General features: G+C 43.0%; 1 protein-coding gene across 3 annotated transcripts in view; it reads left to right on the forward strand.

The window, feature by feature from the left end:
- Wwox (WW domain containing oxidoreductase) overlaps window positions 1-16,663 on the forward strand; it is a 903,057-nt gene that overhangs the window by 227,006 nt on the left and 659,388 nt on the right. The gene's annotated exons all lie outside the window — the stretch shown is intronic.

Genomic DNA, 16,663 nt, shown 5'->3' on the forward strand with positions numbered 1-16,663 from the left:
TCCTTCCTTCCTTCCTTCCTTCCTTCCTTCCTTCCTTCCTTCCTTCCTTCCTTCCTTTCTTTCTCTTTCTTAGATGTATTTTTTTATTTCATGTGTATGAATGTTTTGCTTTACTGTTTTTATGTATATTGTTTGAATGCCTAGTACTTATGCAAGCCAGAAAGGCATCAAATTCCCAGGAACTGGCATTTCAGATGGTTGTGAGTCACCATGGGGGTGCTGGGAACTGAACCTTGGTCCTCTGCAAGAGCAGCCAGTGCTCATAATTACTGGGTCATCTTTCCAGTCCCCAAGTAATTCTAAATGCTTTGTAGAGTGGCCCTAGGCTGACAACTACTTCTTATCTACTGATTGCCATTTAGATAAGAAACAGATTCCTAGACCTGGAAGAGGTGACCCCTGTCTTTGTCTTGAGGTTTTGTCCTCTCTGGCAGCTTCTGAAGCCAGTGCCTCTTACATCCGAATCAGGTGTTCCCCTACTGAGTACCATCCCCAGCTCATTTCTTCACTGTTCCTTTTTGTTTCCTATATCTCCCACTTTGATCCCCACCCACCCAACTTGTGACTCTTTATCTGCAACTCTTTTCCCTCTAGTAAAACAGGAAGTGCTAGGTCCGCTTTTCAGTAGGAAGTTCATTGCTCTTAGTATCTTATTTTGCTTTGATTTTCTTTGTAATGTATGAAGGCACATTACTAGGATAAGGATGGCCTGTCCTGCTAAGGACCCAAGGTGGGGCTGGTAATGTAGTGGTATTGTCAGATTCTGGAAAAAGCAATAGCAGACATGGGGTGAAAAATGGCTGATTGTCTAGGAACAGGTATACTAGGACAATGTCCACAGCCTACACCTCGCTTCTTTGGCAGGTTTTTCTAGATCTTTAGAAATGCTAAAATTACATTTCTAAAAAGTTCATGTTCAAGAAAAAAGTGAGGAAAACACTGGCTGTGGGTATTTGTAAGGTACTCTGTTCCTATTACCTGAGGACCAGCAGCTCCCTTGTGCATGGTGAAATTTTATAATATGCTCAAAGACCAAGCCCATAGTACATCCTTAATTCTGCTCACTGCTGGGACTGGTGATGCCCTAACCAATGCAGTCTTTGTTAATAGCCTGTGTGGTAAGACAGCAGATATCTGGAAGTATGGATAGCATTCTCCTCTTTCTCATCCATCCATCTGCACATAAAGTATTAATCATAGGACTGACTGGCATCAGGGAACTCAGGAAGACTTTTTTTTTTTTTTTTTTTACTCCAGTTCTGTAACAGAGATGAGCAAACTCATCCAGCCCAGTAACTATGTTTACAAATAGTTTTATTGAGACATGTCTGTGCCCACTTACTCATTTGCTCACTTTTTGCCTGTGTCTACTTTTGTATGCATGCTATTTTAGTTGAATAGTTGGAAGAGACAGTGTAGCCCAGAAAGTTTAGGATACTTCAGAGAAAATAATTTGCTGATTTCTGACCTAATGTCATGGCCATTCAGAGAAAACAAACAAACAAACAAACAAACACCCCATCCAAACAACCAACAAACAAAAACCCCATAACGACAAAACCCAACTCTTTCTCACTGAATTATAGTGAGCACATAATTAAGTTATCACTTTTTTTTTTCCTACACACATGGAATTACTTTCTAGTATGAGTCTCTGTTATCCAATTTGATTAGCCCACAGCTTGGGGGTTAGAAGTAGGAGAGAGTTTGAGGTTGACTGCCACACCCTTGTCACTGTAATTTAATGATATGAATGAAATAGAGAAGAAACAATGAAGGGTGGAGAGGTAACTCAGTGGTTAAGAGCACTGGCTGTGCTTCCAAAGGACCCAGGTTCATTCCCCAGCACCTACACACCAGTTCATAACTGGCTGTAACTCCAGTCCTAGGGGATCTGATGCCCTCTTCTCGCCTACTCTGGCATTGAATGCATGTGGTGCACAGACATACATTAACGGAAAACACCCGTACATAAGAAAAGGAAGCAAATAAAAACCACATAGAAAAAGAAGTATTAGAGGCTGCTCATAGAAACAGCCACATTAACCAGAATGAAGTTTTTTGAGACATGGCCTTGATATCATCCCCTGAATGGGGATACTTTCAGGTCTGAGGAGAAAGTTCTGGAGCAGAGAGAACATCCCTCACCCAGGCATGCATTGAAAACCTTGTGTCTCAGAAAGGAATGATGCCACGGGACTGGCTCTTTCCTTTGGTTTGCCTTAGGTACTGAGTACACTAAGTTTTCCTTTAAGCCTCCCTTTAAGATGGCTCAGGGCTGCCCTGTCTCTCTAAGAGAGGGGGCTGCTCCTCTTCCCAAGAAGAGCGTGTGTCTCATCCAGCCAAGGGGAGAGGGAAGAGGCTGCTTATAAATATTGAAGAGGCTGTGAGTGTGTGCACCCGTGCATGCCACTCTGAAGTGGCTTCTAATGGACATTTATAAGGTGGTGGCCCCCTACCTCCCCTCTCTGTGCTAATGCTGTCTAGGACGCTCTTCAGAAAACACGCAGTCTGTAACTTAGCAGGCTTTTAACAGAATCCTACAACATGATTCATTCATCCCATTTGTCTGCAAGAGACAGAGACTACTGAATAAGCCAGATATGAACAAGATCCTGTGTCAAGTCAGGCCCATGCCAGCATGCTTCCTTCCTGTGCTGAACTGAAGGTCTGTCCCTTTCCTGTACTGGGCCTCCTGTCTTTGCTGGTACTCCAGGTGGCCTTCCCTCAGCCCCTGTGCGGACTTGGTTTCCTAATGCTGCCCTTGCTAGGGGGTTGGACAAGTCTCAGAAGCCCATAAGCTAACTTAACCTTTTCTTCCCTCCTTTTCTCTCCCCTCCTTTTCTCAGAATTTCTCAGCCTTTCTCAATCTTCCTCCCCTTCCCAGCCCTACCCTTTCTTACTTTCATTCTTTCTCTATCCTATCTTTCTGTTTAGAATATCTCACTTAACCCCTCCAAGCTGTAGGAGAGCATTAATGTGGAGAGTTGGATACCCCAAGTTAAGCCTAATTCAGAGCTCTATGCTACATAGGATTCTGTGTGGTTTACATGATAATGTCAGTATGTCTTAAAACTGTAAAAAAAAAAAAAATACTGCCTTGAAAAAAAACTTGAGACTACAAAATTACATATTCAAAGAATATGCAAGATGATGAGGGGTAGAGGGGAAAGATTGCAAGAAACACCGCTCTTGGCCAGCCTACTAGGAGATCTGCTCCAGGTGGCACAGAGATGAGATGAATCCATGAATTAAAGAACCAAGTGTTGAGAAGCAGGTGGTGGACTAGGGTTTGGCAGTGGATTTGGCACATGCCCACAGGAGAGGGCAGCTTACCTGTGACCTGAATGATGGCACACAGTTTAGAATTAATGTCTGGACAAAGCTCAAAGATGTGAACATTATCTACCCTATTATGAGTCATTTACCAGAAGGGTCACTCTCAGAGGGCGGATTAGTGAGTGCTGATCAGAAACCTAGTTAGATGTAACTCATAAAAGCAAAGGAGATGCTCCTTACAGACGCAGACCTGTGTAATGACAGCCTGTAACTTCAGAATGCTAGCTCTGTACTGAACAGTTGGCCACAAGAGATCTTTGTAATCTCCACTGAGTTATTTCATATTAATTCGCCTCACTTCATTGTCCGGTCAGAAGATGACATCGTCACTCTGCTGCATGTTCAAGGGCTTTCTGTGAATTTGTATGTATGTAACTGTGTTTAGAGCCAAGCCTTGCCCATGACTGGCAGTGGGTAACGGTTGGGTACTATCCTTAACTATTGTTACCTTAATGAACGCCAAGTTCAAATGTACCAAGTTCAAATTTTACTGTAGTAGGAAGGAAGATGGGAAGAATTGCAAAAGTGGTACTTACTCAGTGTGTGGTGAGGGGGATCACCTGTATCTATAGTATTTACTTTTAACTTTTAAATATCATATTTGATGTTTCTATTCTAATCCTGGCTTCCATCTCAAAACATTATGTCCAGTTCTTAGGATGGGAATGTATCCTTGACATTCTTTATCTTTTCATCTTTTTTTTAAACTTTTTATCTTCTCACTGTGTATTGTGGAACACAGGTTTCTCTTTTTATGACTGATTACTTTCTCTTTTAGAAATTAAGAAAAATCTTATTTTCGATTATTTATGTATGTGTGAAGGTGTGTACATAAACTCAGATGCCTGAGAGGGTCAGAAGCAGCAGATGCCCTGAATTTGGAGTTACAGGTGCTTGTGAGCCACCAGGCAGGTGCTAGGGACCAAACACAGGTCCTCTTTAAGGGCACTTTGCTGCTCTGATGAAAGCTATGAGAATGGCTGATGAGTCAAGTTTCCAGCCTTGGTTCCCCCTGGGCTAAATTCTGCTCTGTATCTTCTGCAGTGTGAGTTTAACTCGTTCATGGGTCTTAGAGTTGTGTGTGTTGCTGCTGTTATACTTTCTTGACTAAACCTTTTATAGTTTTTCTGTATATTCTCTCTCTCTCTCCTCTCTCTTTCAATTTGCTCTCCATCTATTTTATGCTTCTAATTGTGAAACTAACCTATTGCTGAAGATCCAGGGTTTCTTACTTTGCGTTGACTTTTTGAGACAAGTGTCTTCTGAAGTTATGTAGCTCAAAGTGACCTTGTCCTTCTGATCCTCTTGCCACCTGCCTCCAGGGTGCTGGGGTTACAAGTATGCATCACCACACCTGACTTTTCTGGTTTTCTTTTTTTAAGATGAGATTTTGTTTTTTGAGATATTGGGGATTGATCCCATGGCAAGCTAGGTAAACACTTTCTCTTCCAGCTACTTCCTCAGTCCCAGCTGTCCAGCATGTCCAAATGTGCTGTCTGCTTCCCAAGTTTGATAGTGCTTAGAAGCCTGTTCATTCCCTCAATCTCCTGCCTCTACTTTTTCTTTCCTCCATCTCTCACTGTTACTTCCAGTTTTTTTTAAAAAACTATTATTATCACTACCATAGTTATCATCAGAGCATGTGACTTCATCTTTCATGTATCTGGATGCTCCATCATGAATAAAAGGTGAGCACTTAGAACTCAGCTCTCTAGCAGCCAACACTCTGCGACATTTATTTACCGTTTTGACTGAATGAGACACGGTTGTACTAAAAGATTTTCTCCTGCTTCTGTCTCCTTGCTGTAAGCTCCCTGACAATGGGAATCCCTTTCTATCTTGTACACTCCAACCTCTCTACATCATGGCAAGAACATGTGGCCTGTTGAACAGGGGTGATTTGAATAGGTTGACGTTGCCTTTGTGATCTGGTTCATGGTTAATTTCAGAAATGCTGTGTAATTGAAGAGCGAGTGTATTTAAGTCTCCATAGCTGTTTTGCATCAGGCTTGTTAACTGTTTGGTCTCAGGGCTCTATTTTATCTACTCCATCTTTCCATTTCTAATGTGACTCGTTAAAGCCTTCAAAGAGTGTCAAATGCTTCTATGGTTTAAGGCTATGTATGTGCCCGACACATGCAAGTTCATGATTTTTCTTGCCTAATTGTTTCTATCTTTGTAGACTGTCACTTTTCATCTCTAGCCACTTTGTTTTTGCTTAAAATTTTGCTTTTATGTAATATTGCTGGATTGGCTATTTTGGTTTTAAAAATTTGCTAGTATTTTTCCTTTGACCTCTTTATCCTCAGCCTTTGTTTGTTTTATTTGTGTAGTTTTGTTAGGCGATCATAGTTGCCAGGACATATATTTTCCAGTGTATTTGCTTGTTGCAATACAGGGGTTTGAACTCAGCGCCTCACATACTGAAGGCAAGCCCCCTCCCAACTAAGTCATATTTCCACCTAGCTTTTTGATATTCCATAAAGTGTTAAACTCTTTGTAACTTATGTAACAGTATTTGCTGAATTGCCATTGGCTGGAGGCAGCTAAGAAGTACTGGGAATGTGTACACCCAGGTTTTGAGAGTCTTGAAAGGGGTACAAACCCCACATACTGAAAGCCCAGTTGCTGGCTTTGGGTTTGCTGCTGTCCTTAATGCCTAGTGGGGGCTGGGAGGTTTGTAACTGAGTACACTGGAAATAAGATTTAGTGGGTAGCTAAAACTTGGTTTTTCAGTCTTCACATCTGGGGACAGACTTTCTGATTCCTTCCTCCCACACAAGAGATACACTCCCTCTTTCCTCCAAAGGTAGCGTGCCTCCAAGTCTCATTCAGGTGACTTAATTCTGTGGAAGGTGAAATTAAAAACCACGTCCACCGTCACCACCACCTGGAGCCATAGAAGTATGGAGTAAAGGCAGACTGTTAGCTGCCTTTACTGGACTGGCTCATATTTTGGAAAGAAAAGATGATACACTGTCCAGTGACAGCCTGAGACAGAATCCCGCTTGGCTTTCCGGTCCTCACCACAAGAGCAACTTGCATCCGCTCCCTAGGTGCGAGTGGCGTGTATCCTCCCTGGACCCATCAGAACCAGGTCTTCAAGACAAGTACCAAAGCTGTATCTCACTTGGTTCAGACTGAGGGCTTGGAATAAACGTCTAAGGCAGGACTGATATTTTAAAACTAAGTACAATTACTTATTAATGTGAAGGTGAGTCAGATCTGTTTGTTCTCAGCTAGTTTGTGTGTAGTTTCCATCACTACTGCAAAATCTTTCCAAGGCTCTTCAGTTATTTTTCTCTCTCCCCACCCCTTCCTCTTTTTCTCCTCAATACTGGCTACCATGAGGCTTTCGGGAGTAATGGACTTAATATGAAAAGCTGCATCATTAATTTGATATGTGCTACTGGGATGAATTATTTGGATTAACTCCAAACTTATAATGGGCAACCGTCTCTCAAAGACTTTTCCTGGCTTATTCCGAGCTGTTTGGCTCCCGAGTCTGTTGGCTTTCAACTCTGCAATCCCTGGTTTTCATCTCTGCTTGCAAGTTCAATACCTCTTCCTCTCCCAGCACATCTCTTTCCTGACAACATCAGGCTGCAGCCGATGCACAGTGGCATTCTGGGTGTTCTCTAGAACTCAGAGTCTGGAGCACTTTGACTAACCTAAAACAGAGGATGCCAGTACCTTGTCCAGACATCCCTCCGCTGTAAGTCACAGATCCATTTCCATGTCTCCATGTCTCTGACTGACAGTTGGCCTTTGTCCGTTGGCGAGTCTGGTGTCTGTTCTTAGTGGCTCTGATGTCTCCTAGGAGCTCACTGCACTTGACATTCATTTTAAGGTAGGAGAAAGGTGATTTGAGGGACGCGGTTCATGCGAGGGACTGGCCGTGTTCTGCTGTTAGTGGAAACCTCGCTGCCTCCCCTCCCTGTACTGCTGCCTAAGCATGTGGTGCCTGTCCTGCCACCCTCTTCACACTAGTCCCTCACTGTGGAGAAGACCCATCTGAGGTCCAGCACCTCGCTACATGTGCTGTATTGTTTTGAATAAAATATAGAGCTGATTTCAAAGTGGTATTCTGTTGTTTTCTGCCACTTCATGTGTGAAATCTACTCTAGTTCTTGGGATTCCTGAAATACTCGTCCTTATTTCTGCATTTCTTCTCTATGAGGTCTTTTTTCTTTATTATTCTTACTTGGATAAATTGGAGGGTAATTGATCTGTATATTCTAGCGTTCCCTGCACCGTATTCTCCTGGTGACGCAGAAGGTAAATGCACTTTCCGTTCTCTCCCTGTCTTTCTGTTTCTCTTGGAATTTTAATCTAAATATCTAATTTTCTCTTACACTATACAAAGTCATTAGATGGCTCCGTCCTTCTAATCAAAACAAGTCTGTTCCTGGTGGTTTAACAGTTCAGTGGAAGTTCTCCTCTCCATAAAGCAAATTCCTGTTTTTCATGTTATTTCTCTTCTTTAGCCATCTTATTTCTTTAAAGATTTTATTTATTCATTTTTATGTATATGAGTGCTCCATCTCCATGTACACCTCCGTGCAGAAGAGGGCATTAGAGGGGTGTGGACGGTTGTGAGCCACCATGTGGTTGCTGGGATTTGAACTCAGGACCTCTGAAAGAGGAGACAGTGCTCTTAACCACTGGGTCATCTCTCCATCTTGTTTCTGAGTTTACTTTTTCTAATCTCATCAGTAATCAAAAGACTGTACAACTCTTGATGATGATTTGGCCACAAACTCTCCTTTTACACATGTGCTGTTTTAAGCCCTTTAGTTCTCTTGTCTTTGGGAGTGTTTTGGTGGGAGCCTTTGCAAGGCTGCTGGGGAGATGCAATTTTAAACAGGAAACCTTATTTCTTTCTGAAGCCTGTTTTTTAATCTCTCCTAGTTTATCCTTTAGAGACCCTGCCTTGCTTCTGCAGAAACTTGGCATGATCTCTCTCCTTGGGTCTATCCATAAATTAAAAGTAACTGTCATGGCTGCTCCTCAAGTGTGGTGTCGCTATCCCGTGTCTATGCCATGCTCTACGTGTCCAGCTCATATCCATCATCATGAAGGGTGGCCAGCTTCTGAAATGCTGGCACTGTGCCAGCCAGCCTGAAGCCCTCTGAGGAGAGGCTGGATTATCAGCTGGCTGTGGGAAATGTGGGAAACAGCTATGGCCAGCATTACCAGCTGCTTTCTTAGTTCTGCCTCTGAAAGTCCCATCCCTGGTGTCGTATTATATGCCCATTCATTCATTCCTCCATTCATTCACTCCCTACAGTAAGGCCTCTTTTGAAAACCTGCCTCCTGCCACTGATGGTATATCGAGCAGTCCGTGTATATAACTTGCACCTTTTAATTTACTCCCAGCGTCAGCACGAGCTGTTGGCTGCCTGAGGTTCTCTCAGAGCCCCTCCTGCGCTGTTTGTGGGGATGGTGATTGCTATTACCTCTCTGGAGGACACCCAACAAAAATCTATCCAAATTGAAAATGTGGCTACCCTTTGACCTGCTGCTTCTACTCAAGACATTTGCCAGGGCAGTGTGGGCTTACATATTGCAAAGTGTGTCTGCCTTGGCATTGCTTTCACTGGAAGAAATGAGAAACAATATCAGATTATTCTTGACAAATACAATAGCCAGCACATATAGCTAGGTACTTTTCATATGTTTAACACTTGTGATTTTCAAGGTATGCTCCATGCATGCCACACACACAACTGAATCCTCACAGTAAGGTCTGAAGTTTGTATTTTTACAGAGAAGTAAAGCACGGCTTGGAGAATTTAATTTGAAAATGCAGGGGCTAAGAAGATTGCCCAGTCACTAAGTTGACCTGAATTCATATCTCTAGCATTCATAAAATAAATGGATGGATAGATAGATAGATAGATAGATAGATAGATAGATAGATAGATAGATAGATAGATAAAGAGATAATATGAGCATCATGACATGCCCAGAGCTGGCAGGGAGAGGGAGTGAAGACCTGTGGGTCTCTGAGTTTGCAAGACACCTGGCATAGACATCTGTCACACGTACAACACACACACACACACACACACACACACACACACACACACACACACGGAGAGAAAGATACAGAGATGCAGAGATACAGACAGACCAGCAGACACATACAGGTTTCTAAGCTAATAAGTTTGAAGTCAACATTCTTACATGAGAGTGGAGCTGCAGTCAGTCAGACATATTCAGTTATGTGTTGAGAAAAGCAAAGCTGTGAACAGTGTCTTGCCACGACCCTTCATTGGTAAGGAAAGTCACAGAACACTTTGGGATCTGTAAGAAAATTTGTGCTGGCAGAGTTGGAGACAGGCGGCTGCCGCACTCTTGGAGCAGTGGGGTTGGGAGTCATTTTCAGTTTCTACATCAGTCGCTTTGGGATTACATGTACTTTGTGAACAGGTAAAGCACTAGGGCCACATTTAAGCAGTTGAAGACTGTTGAGGTGAATTGAGGGACTTTTCACCAAACCTGCATTGAACCTCGGTGCTGCTGGCCGTTGGAGCCAGAAACTTCTTTGCTGTGGGAGGTTAACTTGTGCATTATGGGATGCCTGCAGCACCGCAGTCTCTATCCCTAGGTACAGTGTGGACTAACAGCATAACTAACCAGTACAACAGTTTAAGAAGTTGAGACAACCGAAAATGCCCATGGACGTAGCTGGATGGTCGCAGGGCATAGATGGGCAGGTGACAATCACTCTGGTCTGTCAGTGTCTGGGTCCCTTCATTCCGGTGGCTGAAAGGAAGATTGTTCCTCCATTTCAGGATCTTTCAACTGTGAAAGTTCTTCAGGCAAGGAACAAGATTTTGTCTAAACCAGAGCAGACAGGTCTTGGTTGTCTTCCGTCCCTTCAACTTCTTCACTGCTGGCCTGTCACTGGATAGCGGATGAGCCCTAAAACTCCATTCGGAGCTGTGCACCTCTTTCTGAATTTAGGCTCGGGTGGGGTCGCTGATATTTAACCCTCTTATCATCAGTTTGCTCAGGGTAGGGGGTTCAGATGCCTAACAACTTTCATTAAGAATTCAGCTATTAAGTATGTAAGCTGTACGGACCATTCCTGTTGAGAAAGTAATTATACAGTAAATTAGCCAAATGTCCAGTATGCTGCCTTTTAAGCAAATCTTTGATATTCCTACTACTTACAGAAGATATAGGGCATGTTTATTAAGACTCTTCAACTGTGTATAAACTAGAGCAGTCCAAAGTAGTGGCGTCTGCTGAAGGAGTCTTTATCATATGAATTTACCTTCAGCCATCCATTATTTATTTCAGCTATTTTATATGCCATTATAATAAATATTATGACAGAGGAAGCTTTTATGCTTCAAGTTATTGTATGCCTCTGTACTTGCCTGCAATCCTTCAGGAATGTAACCATGTTTTACCTATGCTTAACGTAAATCATCACTCACATTAGAATGAAAGATTCACTGGGGGGGGGGATGGAGGGACAAAGGATCTCTCTTCAATAGCGAAGCTTAAATGCACCGTCATGCTGCCTGCCAAGCCACTCGCTGCCCTGCCTTAAACTCTTTCTAAGCTGAATACATCACAGAGAGGGGAAACTGGAAGGTTTTGGAAGATTTTCACCCTTTTGTTAGTTCCTGGCAAGATAAGCATCCTTTTTAATCCGGAGAGCAAAATGTTGCCAATTACCATCTAAGCATTTTAATAGTTTTGCTTTTATATAACTCATATACCAAATTAAATACAGTGCTCCCCACTATAATCTCTCCTTCAATGACCTCGAAATTACCTATAGGTATCAATACAGTTATCTTATAAATTGAATTCCGGTAACACAGAGTGAACTGTCTTGGCCTGAACAAAATGAAGAAAGAGTTGTCATGATTTTCTCATTAAGGATGCTTGCGTATTTTGGCAGGGGGATCTGTGAGTGTTTATCGGGAGGCTGGGAGTGCGAGGTGATTGTGATGGTTGAGTTCAAGGTTAGAAATGACACATTTCAGCCCCTGCCCTTCAAGGTTTTAAGAAAAATCCAGGGTTCTGCCAAGGATCATTTTGGTTTACTTCCCAGTTTCAAAGCGTACAATCATCATGAGAGCATTTCCCCTGCTATGAGCATTTTCTTATTGGAAGCAAAAATAGACAGCTGGATGTGCCCTTGCTTGTCTGTAATCCCGAACTGTGGAGGCTGAGTTAGGACGATCATACTTTTAAGGCAAGTATGGGCCATGCAGCAAGACCCTGTCTCAAATAACCAGGGCAAACGAGAAGTCACATAGTGTTCAGAGTACTTAAAATATACAGGGGCATGAAAGAGATAGCACATGCTTCCTTTCCTGACTGTTAGAGAGTCCATTTATTGGTGTCTACTGTTTTTTAGTTCTAAGCCTGTCTTAGATCATGCTGACTTCCCACCAAGGCTTCTCCTGATGCTGCCTTGGGCTCCCCCACCTGAGAGCTTCAAACATCACAAATCAATTCTAGCTTCTTTTTCCTCACACATCTGCCAGCGAAGAGACTGCCGTTCTTCGCCACCATTAACGTCACTTAAATGATACTGGAAAAATTAGTGTTCCGAAGTCCCATGTAGGATATCAATGAATTATTAAACTGGTTTGGTTAGATGCCTATGGTAGTTCCGTGAATAATGTCATGTCAATAATATGCTCAGCACCAGTGTCCCTTGCTATTGTAAATGTGACAAGTCCTATTTAAGGCTGCAGAACATAAAACCAGGACTGAGAGTCTGTAAAGAAGGGCGAGAGCCATCAGCATAATGCAATTAAGGCCCATTGGATTAGAATTTGCAAGATGCCATTAGCAATAAGGTCTGAATGTAGATTATAGCTTTGCTTACAGGGTTTCTTTCTTTTTTTTTTTTTTCTTTCCCTGCCAGCAATAACGCTTCTCTTGTAAATTCTAAGTGTGTAAAATAAATACGATATAAAGTAGACTCCAATGAGAATATATGGATGCTGTTAATTTCTTGGTAGCGTCTTCGAGCCATGTGTTAGAGAATAGGAAGCAGAGCCAAATCGCAGTGTGGTGTCCCCCTATCTTTGGGGTCACCTGCTCTCTCCCTCTGTGCCTCTTTGACGTTTACCAGCCTTTCTTTGTTTTCTCATCTGTGTAAATGGTGCGAATTAATACATACTTGATAGGGATTTTCATGACACTGTTAAATGTAAAAACAACACTGAATGTGTCTGAGCTGCTTGTTACTTTTGCTGCTTTGATTGTCAAGTTGATATCTTTACAAGTTGATATCTTTACACAAATGCCTCTTTACATGACTGTTTCCTTACACGAGTGTTTCTTTTACAAGGATCCAGAAACAAACTCTTCTTGTCCCCCCAGGATAGGAGTAAGTAGAACCACCAACCCTGCTACCACCTCAAAGCAAGACTACAAATTTGCTAATAATTACTTGTCTTGATCAGTGTCCTATTGCAGTGAAGAGTCACCATGACCACAGCAATTTTTACTAAAAAGAAAGAAAAAAAAAGAGCAGCATTTAATTGGGGCTGGCTTAAAGTTTCAGAGGTTTGTTCCGTTATTGTCATGGGGGAGAATGGTGGCATGGAGGCAGACTTTGTGGTAAAGGTCTTCATTTGGAGCCAAAGGCAGCAGGAAGGAAAAAAACCACTAGGCCTGGCTTGGGCTTTTGAAATCTCAAAATCTACCCCCAGTGGCACACTTTCTCCAACAAGGCCACATTTACTCCAACAAGGCCATGCCTTCTACTCCTTTCAGATAGCCCTACGAGACTATGGGGTCCATTTTCACTCAAACCATCACTTTACTAAACACTATGTATTACCCACAAAAGGCAGAATTTTCTGGGCATATCAGAGGCCAAGCTCCAGGGGGCCACCTGAGGTCTCTGTGTTTCTCCGTCCACTGGCTTCCATTGTCAGATGTACTCCTTTTTTTATGTTATTTTTTTTTAAATACATGTTTTTGTGTTTGTGAGTTTGTTCGGGGTTATTATAGTATAGACGTTGAGGTCAGAGGATGATTGGATTTGGTTCTCTCCTTCCACTGTGGGTTCTGGGGATAAAACTCAGGTCATCATGTTTGACATCAGGCATCATCCCACCGTACTCCCCATTTTCACTGTTATCATGATGATGGTTTTAACAAATCATAACAATGAAGAGCTGCTGTCTCCTGCAGCATTTGATATGTTGAATGTGTGGTCCAGAGTGTGAGCTACAGACTGCTTTGGTCCGGTCCATTGGAGAATTCAGGGCCCATGGACTATAGGGATAAGGTGTGACATGCTCTCCCCACCCTAGGCTAGCACACCAAATATTTTTGCTCTCATTCTACGAGTAATGGGATAGAGGGAAAAATGACAAAAAACAGCCAAAACCAAACAAAGATCCAAAACCTCACTTATATACTTCCAGGTATTTTATAGGCAATTGACAGCTGATAGTCATTTAATGGGTGCTCTCTTTTTGTTTTTCTGTTTGTTTGTTTTTGTTTGGGATGGGAGAGCAGTGCAAAGCACAGTGGTGATCCGCATCAGTAGGCGGTTTCTCAGTGTTAGATCCTGCAATCTCAGTCCCCAATAAACAGCCACTATTCCCATATCACTGAAGAGAGAACTGAATGCCTCTGGAGGATAAATTTTTTCCAGCACTCTTCTGGCTTGATACATGATACAATCAAAACTTTTACTGTTAAGAACATACACTAGCTTGGAAAGGCATGATGCTGTGGCTCAGGAGTGTTCTGTGGGCCTTCCCCATGGTCCTGAGAGCATGTATCGCCCTTCACAGAGGTACTACTGAGTCCTTCCCCAAGATAGTTGTCTTAGGGTTTCAGTGCTATGAAGAGACACTGCAACCAAGGCACCTCTTCTAAAGCACATTTAACTGGGGCTGGCTTAGAGTTTCAGAGGTTTAATCCATTATGATCGTGGTGGGAAACATGGCAGCATGGAGGCAGACTTGGTGCTGGAGCAACCAAAAGTTCTACATCTTCATCCATAGAAAGGAAGGAGGAGACTGGATGTGTTTCACACTGGGCATAACTTGAGCATTTAAAGCTCCGCCTCTGCAGTGACACACTTCCTCTAACAAGGCCACACCTCCTCCAATAAGGCCACACCTCTTACTAGTGCCACTCCCCATGGCCAGTCATTCAAACATATGAATCAGTGGGGCCCATTCCTATTCAAACCACAACAATAGTTAAGATTAGCAAGAGGGATCCACAATAGCCATAATGCTGCAATTATTATTGAAAAACAGTGGGCACTGAGTTTGAGCAGCTGCTTTCAAATGCTCAACGATGGCAGCATTTTCTATTATCCTCGAGGGTTATATGTGTAATAGGCTTGTTTCTAGCCTCAAAAGGCAAGTACTGTTTACACTTATCATTCTCAAGAAAGGGCAGCTGAGGCCTGGTGCTCCCCTGAGGCAAGTTGTCAATGCTATGGCCCCACTGAGCCTTGAATCCAGGTCAGCCTAGCTGTGGCTTCTCTGTTGAAAGTGATATCATCTCTCCACTTTACTCTCTAAATACCTCATGCTGTTCCCCATCTGGTCCCTCTGATTTTAGGCAGTATCAAATCTGAGTCACACTTGGCTGGCTTATACTCATGAAATACCAGAGACCACTGTGGCGTAACAGCCACCAGCAACACATTTGCGTCTACACGGGTAGACTCATGAACTTCATAGTGAGCAGACAAGAAGGCTTGTATCCTGAAGGTGTGTCTGTCCACTTTGACACCAGCTAGTGTGCCTTTATCCCAGAGAAACAGGAGAGTACAACGTGGGCTCCCTAGTGATCTCCCTGGTTGAGCCTCAAATACTGGGGGCAGGTGGGCTTCTTCATTCCCTAGAAGTTTCCTTCATGTATGGGATGCCACCTGGGTGGTTCAGGTTAACATGTGGGGTAGGAACACCTGCATGCATAATTTCTGACAAATTACTCTCTCTTTTTTGCCTCAGATACTTGCATGGTGGTCTGGTTACAGGAAATAGTGAAGATTTGGGGAAGCGAGGCATTTTATAACATTTCAAGATTGAATATTCTCGGCATGGAGTTTTTTAGGTAGAATGATCAGAATATACATAAATAGAGAACTTATAGAAGACTTTTGCCCTCCCTTCCCTTCTTTCCCCTCCCTTCCCTTCTTTTCCCTCCCCCCCTTTCCCTCCCCTCAGCTTCCCTTCTCTTTTCTTTTTCTTTCTCTTCTTTTCTCTTCCCTCTCCTCTCCTCTTCTCTCATTTCTCTTTCTCCCCCTTCCTTTTCTTCTCCATTCTTTCTCTTCCTTCTTCACTATTCTTTCCTTCCCTTCCTCTAACATGGCCCTACCTCTTTCAATAAGGCCACACCTCCTAATGGTGCCACATCCTATGGCCAAGCACTCAAACATTTGAATCTATGGGCCATTCCTATTCAAATGACCACAGTAGTTAAGATTAGCTCCCTTCCTCCCTTCCAGGTTACAGGCTATTTCTTTGTTGTCAGGGCTGACTCTTTGCTCACAATCCTTCTCCTTCAGCCTCAACCTCCTCTGAGCACTGGGAATACAGCATGCACTACCACATTTGGCTTCCGATTCTGACCCTATACGTTTATGTTCATCTCACTTTGAAACTTTGAAACTTTTTTCTAGAATTGATATGAGTTTGAATCAAGACATTACCTGAAGCAAGGTTGGGTAGCTAGACATGGCTTTTGTGTCACTGTCCTTGTCTTGAATATGTATTCTCATCCTGGGCACACGAAGTTTACACTGTATTACATCCAGCTACAGCTACTCTGCCAATGAGACATGATTATGAGCCACATCCTCCACTGCCCCACTGAACCCTCTTGAGATCCTGTGTACAACATATTTCACTGCCTCCTATGGAGGCAGCATTACAGAACGTGGAGGCTCATTGATGAAGACAAACCTAGGTCCACCCACCTGGGTTGGTTAAGGGTGAGCAGCGGAGGTTCTTTGCTGTGTTACAATGTATTGATTCAGGGCCTTTTCCTATAGCACTTATGACTGATACAAAGACCTTGCAGGATATTCTAGGGAATTTTTTTAATATTTATTTGTTTTTTAATACTTTATTAATTACACTTTATTCACTTTGTATCCCCCGTGTGGTTCCCTCCCTCCTCCCATCCCAATCCCTCCCTTCCTCCACCCTCTGCATGCATGCCCCTCCCCAAGTCCACTGATAGAGGACGTCTTCTTTTCCTTCCTTCTGATCCTAGTCAATTAGGTCTCATCAGGAGTGGCTGCATTGTCTTCTTCTGTAGCCTGGTAATGCTGCTCCCCCCTCAGGGGGAGGTAATTAAA

The sequence above is a fragment of the Psammomys obesus genome, unplaced genomic scaffold, assembly GCF_907164565.1.
Source record: "Psammomys obesus unplaced genomic scaffold, mPsaObe1.curated_primary_1811, whole genome shotgun sequence".
NCBI classification, from domain to species: Eukaryota; Metazoa; Chordata; class Mammalia; order Rodentia; family Muridae; genus Psammomys; species Psammomys obesus.